Below are 15821 nucleotides of genomic sequence, written 5' to 3'. Positions count from 1 at the left end.
GAAATTTAACTGAGATTATAGCAGCACACAATAAACAGAGAATTAGAGAGTATCTCAAGTAAATATCTGTAAACAAGAGTAAGATCGATAATGTGTATTTTGATTTCGATTCTTTAAGTAATTCTGACTCTGATAATGTAGTTAACACCTAGTTTTAATATTAATTATAATATTAATAATCCCACCTTAACGCCTAATTCTGAGAGGGGGACTGGTAGGAATTCTTTTAACCATGAGCACCAAATACAAGTGAATAAATCCCTGTGTAATTGTAAAAACAAAATTGTTAGCCCTTTAGAAAATCAGAGTTTTAAGAAAAATATGGTCTATCAGAGTAAGATTATAACAGGCAATCGTATGTATTATTACACTGGTTCATTTGCTGCAATTTGGAAATCTAAATTTCATAATAATTTTCATTCATTTAAGTATAGAAGAAAAGGTAATTCTATAAATCTTAGTAAATGCATTTAAGTTTAAAAGATAGGAACATTAAGTATAATTTAGAGCGCTCCATTATTGGTTACGTACCATCGTACAATATTGGCAATTCTACATGTGATCTTTGCCTTGAAGAAATGTATTTTGTAATTACTTCTAGATTTATTTTATTAAATTTTAATAGGAATTTTACAATGAAATGTTGCCAAAAATTTCGAAAGGCATTTAAATATTTCAATTCTTGATTATAATTGCTTTTTATAGATCATATAAGTATATTTTTTCTTAAAAAAGTTTACTATATTTAATAAATAGACAACTAATTGTCGTGACGTAAAATCTCTATATATTTCTAATTGTCGTGACGTAAAATTCTTATGTTTGTTTTTATTCTTTCGTTGTCCATTGACGTCACCAATAGTTGAATACAAAAATAACTTTTCTTAGATTATATTTCTTCTTAACATTCTTTTTTAGACGGTCGTGCACTGGAAATATTTCCTTAGTTCACTTTGAATTTAACTAATTTTGGATCATCTTTTTGGATCACCTTGAAAGTGTTGTGCTAACAGGTATTTTCGGAAATATTAATCTCAATGATATTTTCGTATCTAAGTCTGTAATACAACAGAAACAATCGTCGGCTTTGTATGGTGAATGTTACAATTGAAGATGTGTTTTTCTCTACACATATTTTTGTTGTTTTGTGTGTGTGTGTGTGTATATCATGATTTATATGTGTGAATGTTTGTGTGTGTAATTGTGTGTAAACACGTTTCTTATCAGTATAATATTTTGTTATATTCATATTGACTTACAATCGCTCACCGCCCATCCTCCCACACACGCACGCACATACACACACATGCTCTCACATCATTGACAGATAGATAGATAGATAGATAGATAGACAGACAGACAGACAGACAGACAGACAGACAGACAGACAGACAGATAGATAGATAGATAGATAGATAGATAGATAGATAGATAGATAGATAGATAGGTAGATAGATAGATAGACCCAAATGGAAATTTATTTTGAGAGTTTCTTAGAATTCGAGGACATAAAGAAATAAAGTGTGAGAGTGAAAAAGCAGGAGAGCGAAAGATAGAGAGTTCGGAAAGAAAAGGAGGGGAAAAGGGGCAAGAAAAGCGCCTGGGAAAAATAGATAGGGAGAGAGGGAGGAGTGGGAGAGAGAGAGAGAGAGAGAGAGAGAGAGAGAGAGAGAGAGAGAGAGAGAGAGAAGGGAGAGAGAGATGTCGATAGAAAGAGAAGGAATTCCTAATCAGAGATAATGTGAAGTTGTAGCTGCAGGCTGAACGTTGGACAAATAGACGATCGGAATAATGCAGGACTTTAATGACAAAGCTATGTCTTTCAGGACGAAGATTAGGAAAATAGAAAAAGAAAAATATTTTGTGAATGGTGGGGATGGCTTTAGTAATGAACCAGAAGTATGATTGTGGATATATATTGGATAATCGTGGATAGATTCTGGTCTTATTTAGATTTGTCGAGTAGTGTGCATTTACTAGGTTCGTATACGGACTGGTTTTTTAGAAGTCTTGGTTTAAGTCGGACTCGAAGATCGCAGACAGACAGACAGATATACATATATATAGGTAGATAGATAGATAGATAGATAGATAGATTACGTAGATAAGTGTATTGACAGAGAAGATGAATGAGAATCCAGGGTTAATTTGAATAGTCTGAGACTAGTCAGCTGGGCTGTTATTTTTCTGTCCAGGATAAGTTTACAAACTTTTCTTTGAATAGACCCAATGTGCAAAACCTTCAGCTACTTCGGTGTAAACTTGGCCGACGCTTTTCTACGCATATCCGTTCAGTCTGAATTTTAACGTTAACTGTTCATTTATCATTTATGATTATTGCGATCAATTCTCGTCATAAATATCGCATTGAAATATAATACTGGACAAAGGAGAGACGAGTAGAATAGTTAATCCTCAGATATTTATTTGATTACAAAATGTTCTGTAATCTTTATTAATATTTGGTGAGGAAAAAACTTTTAATGATATCCTTTACAATGCTGAGGCTTTGAGGAGTTATTAATCGAGAAAATCGCCTCTATTACTGTGTTTTAAGCTTGATAGTTATTCTAATGGTCACTTTTGCCGAATCGCTGAGTTACGGAGTCGTATACAAACCAACACTGGTTATCAAGCGATAGGAGGACGGGTGACAAACACAGACAAATACACACAGGTACATATGTGTATACATACATACATACATACATACACACATACATGCATGCATGCATGCATGCATACATACATACATACATACATACATACATACATACATACGGCTGGCTTCAACATAGTATCCATTTACTAAATTCAGTCATAAGGAATTGGCCAGCCCGGAGCTATAGTAGAAGACACTTGCCCAAGTTACCATGCAATGGGACTGAACCCGGAACCATGTGTTTGCGAAGTAAACTTCATACTACAGTGCTATGCCAGCACTTATATATATATATATATATATATATTTACATGAATGTGTCTATCTATCTATCTATCTATCTATCTATCTATCTCTATCTCTGAACGAATGAATGTGTGTATACAAAGACAAGTATAGCATTAGAACTGTCACATATTCAAAGTAACAGATTATAAACCGCGCTTCTGTACCTAACTCCATTGGTCTGTTTTGGCTTGTATAGAGAAAGATTGATCTAACATAATTGAAAGCCAGATCCGTTTCATTCTGATGAAACCTCATGCATATACCTAAATCAACGATGCTGTTTCTGCAACACTGATCAATATTTAATGGTTAAAGCAGTTGAGTGTTTCGTAACAGAATGTGATATCGCCCCAAAACAGATGAGATGGTTTTTGCATATAATATACCTGTTAGCGTATATTATAATGGACGTAGGGTTGATTATGGAATGTTTATTATTTTTATATTTTTAATAATATTTTTCTATCTTTATATAATAAGTATTTTATATACATTCATTTGTTATTTATTGTGGGTTGATATATACATTCTTTTATTATTATTATTGTTGTATTTTGACCTGAAGATTAGCTATATTTTTGAATAGAATTGATTTTCGATTGTTTTAATTGATTTTAATCGATTTAAATTTTCTTTCTATTTGAAAATTGGTTATGAAATACGTGTAGTCGTTTTATTATCTTTATCTTATGATATTTACTTTGCATTATATTATACTTATTTATTGTGCTTTTACTTATTAATTTTTCTATATGTGACTGGATTTTCATCGATGAGTTCATGAACCTTGGTTCTTTTCCCTAAAACTATATATTTATATATATTTAATACTATGAAACTTAATTTAATTTTGATTTTTAATAAATTGATTTTAATTGAGTTTTTACCTGTAATTTTGGATTTTATCCCTAATATTATTATTATTATTATTATTATTATTATTATTATTATTATTATTATTATTATATACACACACACACACACACACACACACTCGTGTCTGTGTGTACGTAAATACGCAGATACTAATGCATTTTGACTTATAGATATGCTTAGGCGCCTGCTAGTCAGTAAGTGCGTGCGCAAACAATCCCGCTCTCATACACAAACATACGCCCGGATGGACACTTATTGACGAACACAGACACGATGACACAGACAAAATATTGATATCTTCAATGCACTGTAGCAAACCGTTAGTTATTATAATATATAGATATATAATGGTATCGAAAGTTGCCCATTAGTTCACTAGCATGGCTATTCAGACTCAATCCCGTTTCTTTTCAAGCAAATTCTTTGTGGAACAACTTGTAGGTTCTTCGAATATTATTGAGAATACAAGCACAAGCAGGTATATACTCCTGTTTATGCTCGGATGTATACATGACTAGCAGATATATACATGGGAGTAGATGTATACACCTATGTACATGTGTCAGTAGTTGTAGACATAGATATATGTGCATATATATATATATATATATATGCGCGTGTGTGTGTGTATAAATCTACACGCGCATATGCATATCGTATGTACATATTCTCCATTTAATTTATACACACACACACACACACACACACACACACACACACACACATTCATTCATTCATTCATGTGCGCGCGTGTCTCTCTCTATACATACAAATATCTACCTCTCTCTCTCTCTCTCTCTCTCGATATTCGTTTTTGATATTCTAATGTCGCAAAGAATAGACTATAGATTTCTAGCAACTCACTGTTTATAAATTAAACTTATTAAATGCATTGGATTATCGTAAATAAGACTTTTCTTTTCTTTTCTTTTCTTTTCTTTTCTTTTCTTTTCTTTTCTTTTCTTTCCTACAATTTCGCCGAGAACTGAGATTGTGGGAACAGTATTCTTGCAAAGATAGAAAGATAGATAGATAGATAGATAGATAGAGAGATAGATAGATAGGTAGATAGACAGATAGATAGATAGAAGGATAATGTTTGTGTATGCGCGCGAGAGAGAGTTTGTGTAAGTCTATGTGTGTACGCGAGTGTGCGTATGTGTGTATGTGTATGTGTTTGCGCGCGCGCCTTAGCGTTTCTTTTTTAAGGCAGTCTTACAATGAATAAAATAACCGATTCCTTTATTGCTCTTTTTTCTCGCACACAAAACCTCGATGCCTTTAGTCGTTTGATTAAGTAAAATGTTACGATATTTCCTCCATATTATCCTGCAATGGTCTCTCTTTACAAACATAATAGCAACTATACTTCATTTCTTTATCTCAGTTTTTTTTCTTGTTCAATATCCCACTTCTTCTTCTTCTTCTTCTTCTTCTTCTTCTTCTTCTTCTTCTTCTTCTTCTTCTTCTTCTTCTTCTCCTCCTCTTCTTCCTCTTCCTTATCCTCTTCACTCTTCCCCCTCGTCTTCCATTTGTCTTTTCTCTTCAAATTGCATTACTGATGCAATAAATCTTAGTGTTTTCAAAATACTTTGGGAGGCATTCGGAAACATTTTTTATGACATTATAAACCACCTTTCGTTCGCGCGCGCGCGCGTATGTGTGTGTGTGTGTGTGAGTGTGTGAGTGTGTGTGTGTGAGTGTGTGTGTGTGCGTGTGTGTGTCTTATTTTTTTTTATTTTTCATTCCGAAGTATCTTTTCAACGATTGTTTACACTCATCATCATCAACATCATCATCATCACCATCTTCGTCGTCGCCGTCGTTGATGGCGTTGTTATGATCGTGTTCATCATAGTCAACATCACCATCATCATCATCATCATCATCACCACCATCATCATCATCATCATCATCATCATCATCATCATCATCATCATCATCATCATAATCGCTACTATACACGTCAGCTTTCGCGTTTATATATACGTGTATGGCTGTGCATATACATACATACATGTGTGTGTGTGTATGTAGGTGTATGCAAACAATATATGTATAGACATCTATATATACATACATACACATACACACAGGTGCACGTATGTGCATGTGTGCACACACGCGCGTAAATATACATACACACATACACACACACACACACACACACACACACACACACACATATATATATATATATATATATACACGCACACATAGTTATATATACTCGCGTATAACTATTCGTTGTAGTTTTTCTCTTGACGTTTTTCACCTCTTTCTGACTCCCCCCCACCACCAACCCAACTTAAAATCTTCACACAAATGTTACATGTCTTAGAATCGTTTCTTTTTTTCTTTTATGCCTTTTTATTCCAGTCTCCTTTTCATCATATCTAACTCTACTATTATTAGAGCCATTGAGATGAAGAACCGGGGGACAAACAGACAGACTCACTCAGCCGTTAAACTTATACCATGTGTGATACTATTATTCATAAATAATATACAGATCAAGCAATGTACCCCATACACACAAGTCAGCCCCTCCCCCTTCAAATCCCATCCGTCCATTTACCTAATCAGTTATCTCTGTTTAAATGTGTATATGTGCGTGTGTATGTATGTCTATCTATCTATCTATCTATCTATCTATCTGTCTGTATGTCTAAATGTGCGTGTGTTTACACACATACACATGTATGTGTGTGTATGTGTGTATGTATGTAGGAATGAATGTATTTGCGGGCATGGCTATGTGGTTAGACGCTCGCTTGGCAACCACGTGTTTCGGGATCAATCTCACTGCGCAGCAACATGGGTGTCTTCTACTACAGCCGCGTGAGTGAATTTGGAAACTAGAAATTTGTGGGGGGGTGCGTGTGTGTGTCCATGCGTGTGTGTGCGTGTGTGTGTCCGTGCGTGTGTGTGCGTGTGTGTGCGTGTGTGTGTCCGTGCGTGTGTGTGTGAGTGCGTGTTTACACATGAGTGTATATGTGTGTTTGTGTCTGTGTTTGTCAGCCGTCTTTCTAGCTTGACAACCGGAACTGGTTTGTTTATGTTCCCCTAACTTAGTAATTCGTCAAGAAATCACTTGAACAAGTACCAGTCTTCAAAAATTACTACTGGGTCGATTTGTTCGATTAAAACCCTTCAATGTGGTACCCCAGCTTGGCCGCTGCCCAATGTCTCAAACGAGTAAAAGATAAAAAGTGTGTGTGTGAGAGAGAGAGAGCGTGTGTGTGTGAGAGAGAGAGAGCGTGTGTGTGTGTGTGTGCGTGTGTGTACCAAGCAACCATAAGTCAGGAAAAATTGTGCAGTTACTTGTCTTTCAGTCTTGTATTTGTCTGGCAAATTCTTGACGTTAAATTTTCTGTTCAATCAGACGCTGTTGATCTTGAGATGGTCATTCTGCTCATAAAAATTCATACTATTTAATTATAAGCCAATTAACTAATCGATAGCTTGATAAATCGTTTGACAGGCCAATCAATCATTTGGTTAGCTAGAGTCCTTTCACCACCATTCAATGACTTACCCTGGGTTCTCCAAGTCTTTCAAGTTGTATTTGGATGCAACGTTAGTATCTAAAACTTCGTGTTTCTATAAATGTTTAAGATGACCCCCACCCCACACTTTCATTATATGACGTCAATTGCTCCATGTCACTGTGTTTGGGGTACATTTAGAGAACCTTCCCAAACGTCTCTTAAAGTCTCCTGTCAAATATTCATCGTATTTTATATCTTTTGAGCCCTGGGTCTAAATAAAAACTGAAAAGATTATTATTATTGCTGTTGTTATTATTATTATTATTATTATCATTGTTATTACTACTACTACTATTATTATTATTATTATTATTATTATTATTATTATTATTATTATTATTATTATTATTATTTATTTATTTATTATTTCTCTTTATCACAGGTTGTGTTGGAACTCTTGGAGTCATGCATGCGTAGCGGGCTTGCTACCTGCAGCCTACGGTACCATACTATCCATTCTTTTCAACTAATACTTTCCTGATTATTCTGGCCGGCCCAAGGAGGCAAACCTTTTGTAACAGTTCTACTGGGCGCTCTATTCCAATTTCCCTTATATTCCTTTCGATGCCTTCTGATACTCTTCCCAAAGACCCAGAAATAATTGGCACTATTTTCACCTTCTTCATTTTCCATAGCCGGGCTATTTCGTACTTAAGAGGGTTGTATTTATCTTTTTTTTTTTTAGCCTTCCTTCTTGACTATTCGTGGGTCAAAGTGGCATGAACTATCAACTATATAGCATATGTGGTGCACCTCTATGATTATTATTATTATTATTATTATTATTATTGCCTTTGCACAGCTTCTCAATGAAGACTATGTCTGGGTTCCTATTCTCTATCTAATGGTCGCATTGAATCATAAAATCCTACAGTATCTTTGCTTTATCATTTTCAATGATGCCTTCGAGCTTGTGGTCGTACCAATTTTTTGCTCTGTCAAGTCCATACTTGTTGCAAAGTGTCTAATGGACAAACCTGGCTATATTGCCGTGGCGTCTCTTATATTCCTTCTGTGCTGGTGGCGTACATTGGCTGGTAATATGCCATACGGTTTCACCATTTTGTCCACAAATTCTGCACTTATCACTTTCTGATGTGTTGTCTATTCATTATTATTATTATTATTATTATTATTATTATTATTATTATTATTATTATTATTATTATTATTATTATTATTATCATTGAGCTGACAGAATCGTTAGCACGTCGGACAAAATACTAAGCGGCTTTTTTATGATCTGAGTTCAAATTCTGCCAGGACAACGTTTAGCTTCCAGGATCGATGAAATAAATACCATTGAACTAGTGAAATTACTATCACAAAGCCTACTTGCCCTGTATTGTGTGGCCTACCTTAGAAAATCTTATTACTTTTATTTGTCTTTGTTCTTCATTTATTTCTATTTCTTCATTACTTTATTTCTATAATTTTTTTTGTCTTACAGAAGGAATATTTAAAATGGATTAGGCGCTTCACCGACTGCTCAGGCCGTTCTAACAGTTTTCTCCATTAGAAAGATGTAAACCTATCTGACGTATTAATGCTGCCAGTGAGTAATTTACTCTTTCAAATAATGGTAGAAGCCTTTTACAAAGGACACAAGATATATACATCTACACACACACAAACATATATATATACATGCATACATACACATACATACACACAAAAATATATATATATACATACATACATACATACATAATACATACACACACACACACACACACACACACATATATATATATATATATATATATATATATACATACACATACATACATACATATATATATATACACATATATATATATATATATATATATATATATATATATATATATATATATATATACGTAAATTTATGCATACGTGCATGTATACATAACTTCAAATATATATATACACACACATACATAATAAGAATGTATATTATATTAATATATTATGTATATGCATGCATATATGTGCGCATTTGTGTGAATGTGTGTGAGTGTGTGTATATGCATTTATATAGGTTCACGCGTGCGTGCGCACACACATACACACACGCACAGATACGCACGCGCACACTCATGCATAACAGGAAACCAAGTTGTCAACAAATTACACGTATCTTGTATTACGACTGAACTGCAATCATATTTAAAAGACGTTGCTTGGGAAACATATTAATGGGGGAAGGCTGTGTGTGTAGGTAGGGGAATATGTCTATGCGTGTGTTTTGTATAGTTTTTTATTCTTTTATTCTTGATCTTCTTGAATCCTTTCTTTGGACGGCTGAGATAGTTGACATCTCTCACTGCAAGTGTCTTCATATTCTGGCATAAATATCAAATACGAAGACCTAACGAGGCTTAACTAACTACAGTTAAGAAGGAGGAAATCCTGTCGGGGAATTAAACAGATGTGCTTTATATGGAATGCGGTACAAGCGAGTACAAACACTCAGCTATGAAGGGATGCGGCGATGTTGAAGACGACTAACATAGGGGTACGAGGACCTTACATTTCGTGGCGACGGACAACAAATGATTGTGTTATGACCTCAGTATTTGGCTTGCCCTTTATTTTATTCAGCTCTGAGTTATAAATATAAAATCGATCTCGGGGTGAACCGAACTCAGAATCTAAAGAATTCAAATACTCCAAGCTTATTGGTGGGACACTCTAATGACTCCGCTAATTTTCCTCTCTTTCTTTCTCTCGAGTACTCGGCCGCCTACTACACCTAAATGGGAAGGTAGAGTCAATTCAATCAACCCAATTATATGACTGCTATATTGCCAATTAAATCAGATACAAAACTGTGACAATCATAGTGAAATAATAATGATAATAACAACAACAACAATAATTATAATACTTTGTACTATAGGCACAAGACTTGAAATTTGTGGGGAGGGGATTAGTCGATTAGATCAACCCAGTACACAACTGGTACTTAATTTATCGACCTCGCGCGCAGTCGCAGTAGTTTGATATGGCGCGGGAAACCTGAAGTGGACAGAGGAGGAGCTAAAGGAGTTGAACAGGAAGACAAGGAGGAGGAGGAGGAGGAGGAGGAGGCCTGAAATTTGTGCGGAGGGGAGTAATCGATTACATCGACCCCCAGTACTCTATTGGTACTTAATTCATCGACCCAGCAAAGGATAAAAAGCAAAGTCGACTTCATCGGAATTTGAACTTCCAACGTAAATAGGATTAAACTATGTATTCTAAAATAAAAAAAAAAGAATTTCGAACTGTCTGTCATTGTAATTTTGAGAAGAATGAAACAAATATTGAAAATATAAATAAACTCTGGTGGAATGACAATTTAGAATTCTTAAAAAAGATGCATGTATGGGTGAAAGTGCGTGAGTGTGTGTGTGTGTGAAGATCTAGATGATTGTTTATACGCGTGAATCGTTATAGAAATTGTAAACATATATTTGTGTGAATGTATATTTGGATATATATATATATATATATATATATATATATATATATATATATATATATATATATATATATATATATATATATATATATATATATATATATGCACATATATATATTTATATATGAATATATATATATATATATATATATATATATATATATATATATATATATATATTTATTTATGTATATATATATATATATATTTATATATTTGCGCGTGTGTGAGTGTGTCTTTGTGAATATGTGTGTGTATATATGTATGTATATGTGTATATATATGTATATTTATGGTTACATAAACTGTAAATAAGTATTTGTATGAACATATATATATATATATATATATATATATATATATATATATATATTTATTTATGTATATATATATATATATATATTTATATATATGCGCGTGTGTGAGTGTGTCTTTGTGAATATGTGTGTGTATATACATATATATATATATATATATATATATATACATATGTATACATACATACACACAATATACATATATACATATATGTATATGTGCAGATATATTCATAAATACATACACAAAACACACACACACACACACACGCCACACACACACACACACACACACACATATATATATATATATATATATATATATATATATATATATAAATAAATTTAGATATACAAATATGCGAACATATAAATGTACACATATATCTAAAAGTATTTACATACATATATACATATCCACATGCCTGTATGTGCTCGTGTACGAATGTATATATTTACGTATACATAGATATACATGTATATGTACACAAATATATATGTGGGGACATATGTGTGTTTGGGTTTATGCATATGCATACATATATGTGTGTGAGTGTGTGTTAGTGCGTGTGTATGTTTGAATTGTATATCACACACACACACGTGTGTGTGTGAATAGGTAGAAAATATTTTTCTCTCTCTCTCTCTCTTTTATATATATATATATATATATATATATATATATATATATATATATATATATATATATATATATATATATATATATATACGTACATTTGTCATTGACCATTAGATGCTTTTACGTGAATCATAGCGAATTAATTGCTATTGAAATAAACATTCTAGTTAAGAATCTAATACATTTTAAATTATCCTTTAGTATTTATAGAACAACGATATTCAGTGTATATTCGGAGTATATTGTTATTCTATAAATAATATAGAGTTACAACACGATTCGTTGAACAAACTAATTTGAAAATGAACTCGAAGCTTGTTTTAAGTAAATTTTAATTTGATAAATAGCAATGCGAAGAGTGGAAGCACTTTTTTTTCTTTCTCTCACCAAATACACACACGCACACACACATATTTATTTAAATATGCATATATATATATTTATGTATATATGTATATATATGAACATATATATATATATATATATATATATATATATATATATATACATATATGTGTGTGTGTGTGTATACGTAGGTGTATATATAGATATGTGTGTATACGTAGGTGTACATATGTGGGGGCGTGTGTGTGTGTGTATGTGTGTGCGCGTAGGTGTGTGTGCGTGTGTGTGTGTGTGTGTGTGTGTGTGTGTGTGTGTGGAGCAAGAGATTATCAATGAAGTTACCGATTTATATTTACTCGGCAGCACATCAATAAATGTATCTTCGCCCAAACACAAAATCACAGATTCATATACAGAGAGAGAGAGAGAGAGAGAGAGAGAGAGAGAGGAAGGAAGGGAGAGAGAGAGAGAGAGAGAGAGAGAGAGAGAGAGAGAGAGAGAGAGAGAGAGGAAGGAAGGGAGAGAGAGAGAGGGGAAGGAAGGGAGAGAGAGAGAGAGAGAGAGAGGAAGGAAGGGAGAGAGAGAGATGGAGATGAAATGAACATATCTCTTTCATATACACGTGAAGGTATGTGTTGTGCTATGAGTGTGTGGTTGTCTGGGTGCATGTGTGTATGTATATCGGTATGTATGTATGTATGTATGTATGTATGTATGTATGTATGTATGTTCTATTTTTTTAATTATTAGAAATCTTCCACTGAGAAGGGAGGCGGTTTCCAACAAAGATACCAGGCTCCATCTTTGGGATGTAGTTAACACAGGCAAATTCACATTTGGAACTTGCGAAGTTTTACATATTTTTACTGTTCTACTCATAGATTGCACTTGTAATGTACGAATCAGCCGGTCGATTTCTCTTGTATGTATGTATGTATGTATGTATGTATGTATGTATGTATGTATGTATGTGTATGTATAATATTGAGAATGCTAAAAAAAGTAGACTTGACCAATTCTAAGAACAAAGACTTCATTGTATTTTATGCAGTAATTATATAAGTTTCATTACGTTTCTTCATTCATATATTAATCTTGAAATAACGTGAAAGAGAAATTCTCCGCATTCGCTCGATCTTGTAGAAATATTCGCCGAATATGCATTAAATCAGACCCTACTATCTTAAGGAGCGGCACACATTGGATAATGTAATACTTGTTATACAAAAGAAACGGGAAGGTCGCGGCTGCTGAGGTTTCGATCTGAGGTTTGCTCAATAATGCCTTCTGTGGGCTGGCTAAACACCGACAGCTTTATAAATGCGATGTCTAAATCTCCCACGTTATTCCTGTCATTGCGTTCAGTTTTTATATAAATTTGAATGTTTCGTTTATTTTATTATTTTTTCCCCTTTCATTGTATTTTATCACTTTGCAATAATTCTAAATATAAAATTGTGTCATTCTGGTCTAATTTTCTAATTTCGATGTCTCGATCTAATTTAATATTCTCAATTTTAATTAATTTGCCAAGTTCGACCAATATATTTTATCGAGCTCCATATTCAATTTAATATCTTAACTGAATACACGAACAAGTTTTAATACATAACCCAGATAGGCTTTATCCCTTGCAAAGATATTCTATTTCATCTCTAGAATACATTATTCATAATTTATCCGTAATATTTATAACTGTGGGTTATTAACTATTTATAACCAAATGTTTTAACAGAGCCAAAATTAAGCGAATAGAATGGATATTGCGTTTTCCTTGTAAGTCTCCTTTTATTATCAGCTTGGTTGTATCTGTTTGGCCTGCGGGGATATCATTGCGTTCCATTTCAACACGGCAACGATGAGATACTGTGTTAATATTACGTCTGCTTTATGTATATGCAGTTCTCAATATCCAACAGCGTATAATGCTATCAAATGCTTTTCGGTAATCATTCCATGACATACTAAGGCTTTTTTTATTATCTCTTTTTGCTATCTTCAATAATTGCTCGCTTAACCCGAAATTACTCTTTACAAGCATCCATGTTTTTCCGACACATCTTCTGATCAAGTAAAGTCTTATGACTTTCAAGTAAAGCAGACAGCTTGTTGCAGTGTAGGTGGAATTTTTGCATGTTATTGATAAATAAAATATATCTCTTAGTCTCAGGGGTCTATTGTATTTTTGATTCGAGAAATCAGTATTATTTTCCCCTCTAATAAACATTAGGTAGATGTTAATTCTAGTCTGCTTACAAATTCATTTAAAGATGTTGCCGCACATGCATAAATATTGATTAACTCTTTCAGCCAGAAACTAGAATTTTTGTCAATTCCGGAATCTTTCCATTTCTTTTCAGTATTTATTGTGCTGCTGAATTCCTCCCTGGCATAGATAAGCCTTGCTTGCGGTGTTATTGTATTTTCGCATCTCTAACTCTTCTAAACCATTATACTTTCTATTTTTCTCCCAGTAAACCTCAACTTCCGCTACAGCGGTGGATCAGGGTGTTGATGATGTCTGTGAAATTTTCATTATTTCTTCCAATAAAGTTCTCACACTTTTCGACGATTCATAATCAGAACGACTTTGCTGATATAATCGGATGAAGCCATTTATTTAAGCTCTTGGACATCTTTGTTTTTCTTAATATTATATGTTTTTTTTTTCTTTTACTTGTTTCTGTCATTGGACAGCAGCCATCAGGGTTTTTAGGCTTCCACATAGTTTCCGCTCACCAAAATCACTCACAAGACACTGGTCGTCCCGAGGTTTCAATAGAAGACACTGAACCTAAAATCACGTTATTTGGAAATGAGCTTTTCTTTATATTTCGATTCACACCCAACCCTGTTCATATGGGAAAGAAATGCAAGTCAGAATTATGCACTCAGTGGCAACCGCATACAAAGACGGAATCCACCGCCGCCGCTCATATTGACAACCAATGCCTGGACAATCACTGGTCTTGCAATTAGCCGCTCGGCTGAGTATAATACAATATGCTACATCAAATATTATTCGATATTATATTATGATATATTATATTTTATTATTATATTATATCATATCATATAATACAGTGAAATATAATATAATATAATACGATATGAAATATAACAGCCTTCCGTCTGATCATCATTACTCAAAGAATTAGCAAATGACTGTGAAAATATTGAAGATGTGTGTTGTTGGTGTCATCCTCTTGTTGGCCGTTTTAATGCAGCCATTAAACGGAAAGGGTCACGTGTCACAAAAATAAAAGATCAAGTTCAAAAGATTTCTAAACTGTTCGTTGTTGTTGTTGTTGTTGTTGTTGTTATCATTATTATTATTATTATTATTATTATTATTATTATTATTATTATTATTATTATCAATGATTTCGTAATATGTATCCTTTCAGTTTGTGCCCCCACCACCTTGTCCTTTATTACCTTAGGATCCAGCGAAACTCCTGACCCACACGCGCGCAGGCGTACTCACGCACGGACGCACGGACCCTTGGTGAGAGAAAAAGATAGAACAATGATTTTCTTGCTATCACTTTCAATAATTTGCCTTTCTCTCTCTCTTCTTTTCTCTTTCTCTCTGTCTCCGTCTCTCTCTCTTTCCCTCTCTTTCTCTCTCTCTCTCTCTCTCTCCCTCTCTCTCTCTCTCTCTCTTTTCTCTTAGTTGCCAACTCAATATTCA

General features: G+C 33.6%; 1 long non-coding RNA gene across 2 annotated transcripts; it reads left to right on the top strand.

Moving 5' to 3' along the window:
* Nucleotides 1-875: 875 nt before the first annotated feature.
* Nucleotides 876-15363, top strand: LOC106868201 (uncharacterized). 2 transcript variants are annotated; one of them, XR_016242783.1, is made up of 3 exons: nucleotides 876-1013; nucleotides 8828-8932; nucleotides 14828-15363. It is a non-coding gene; the product is annotated as an uncharacterized LOC106868201 (long non-coding RNA). The 2 variants fall into 2 exon arrangements; XR_001409239.2 differs by having other exon boundaries at nucleotides 14825-15363.
* Nucleotides 15364-15821: the final 458 nt, after the last annotated feature.

Source organism: Octopus bimaculoides, chromosome 8, assembly GCF_046866305.1.
Source record: "Octopus bimaculoides isolate indiv1 chromosome 8, ASM4686630v1, whole genome shotgun sequence".
Lineage (NCBI taxonomy): Eukaryota > Metazoa > Mollusca > Cephalopoda > Octopoda > Octopodidae > Octopus > Octopus bimaculoides.
This window is presented reverse-complemented; position numbering and strand designations above follow the sequence as displayed.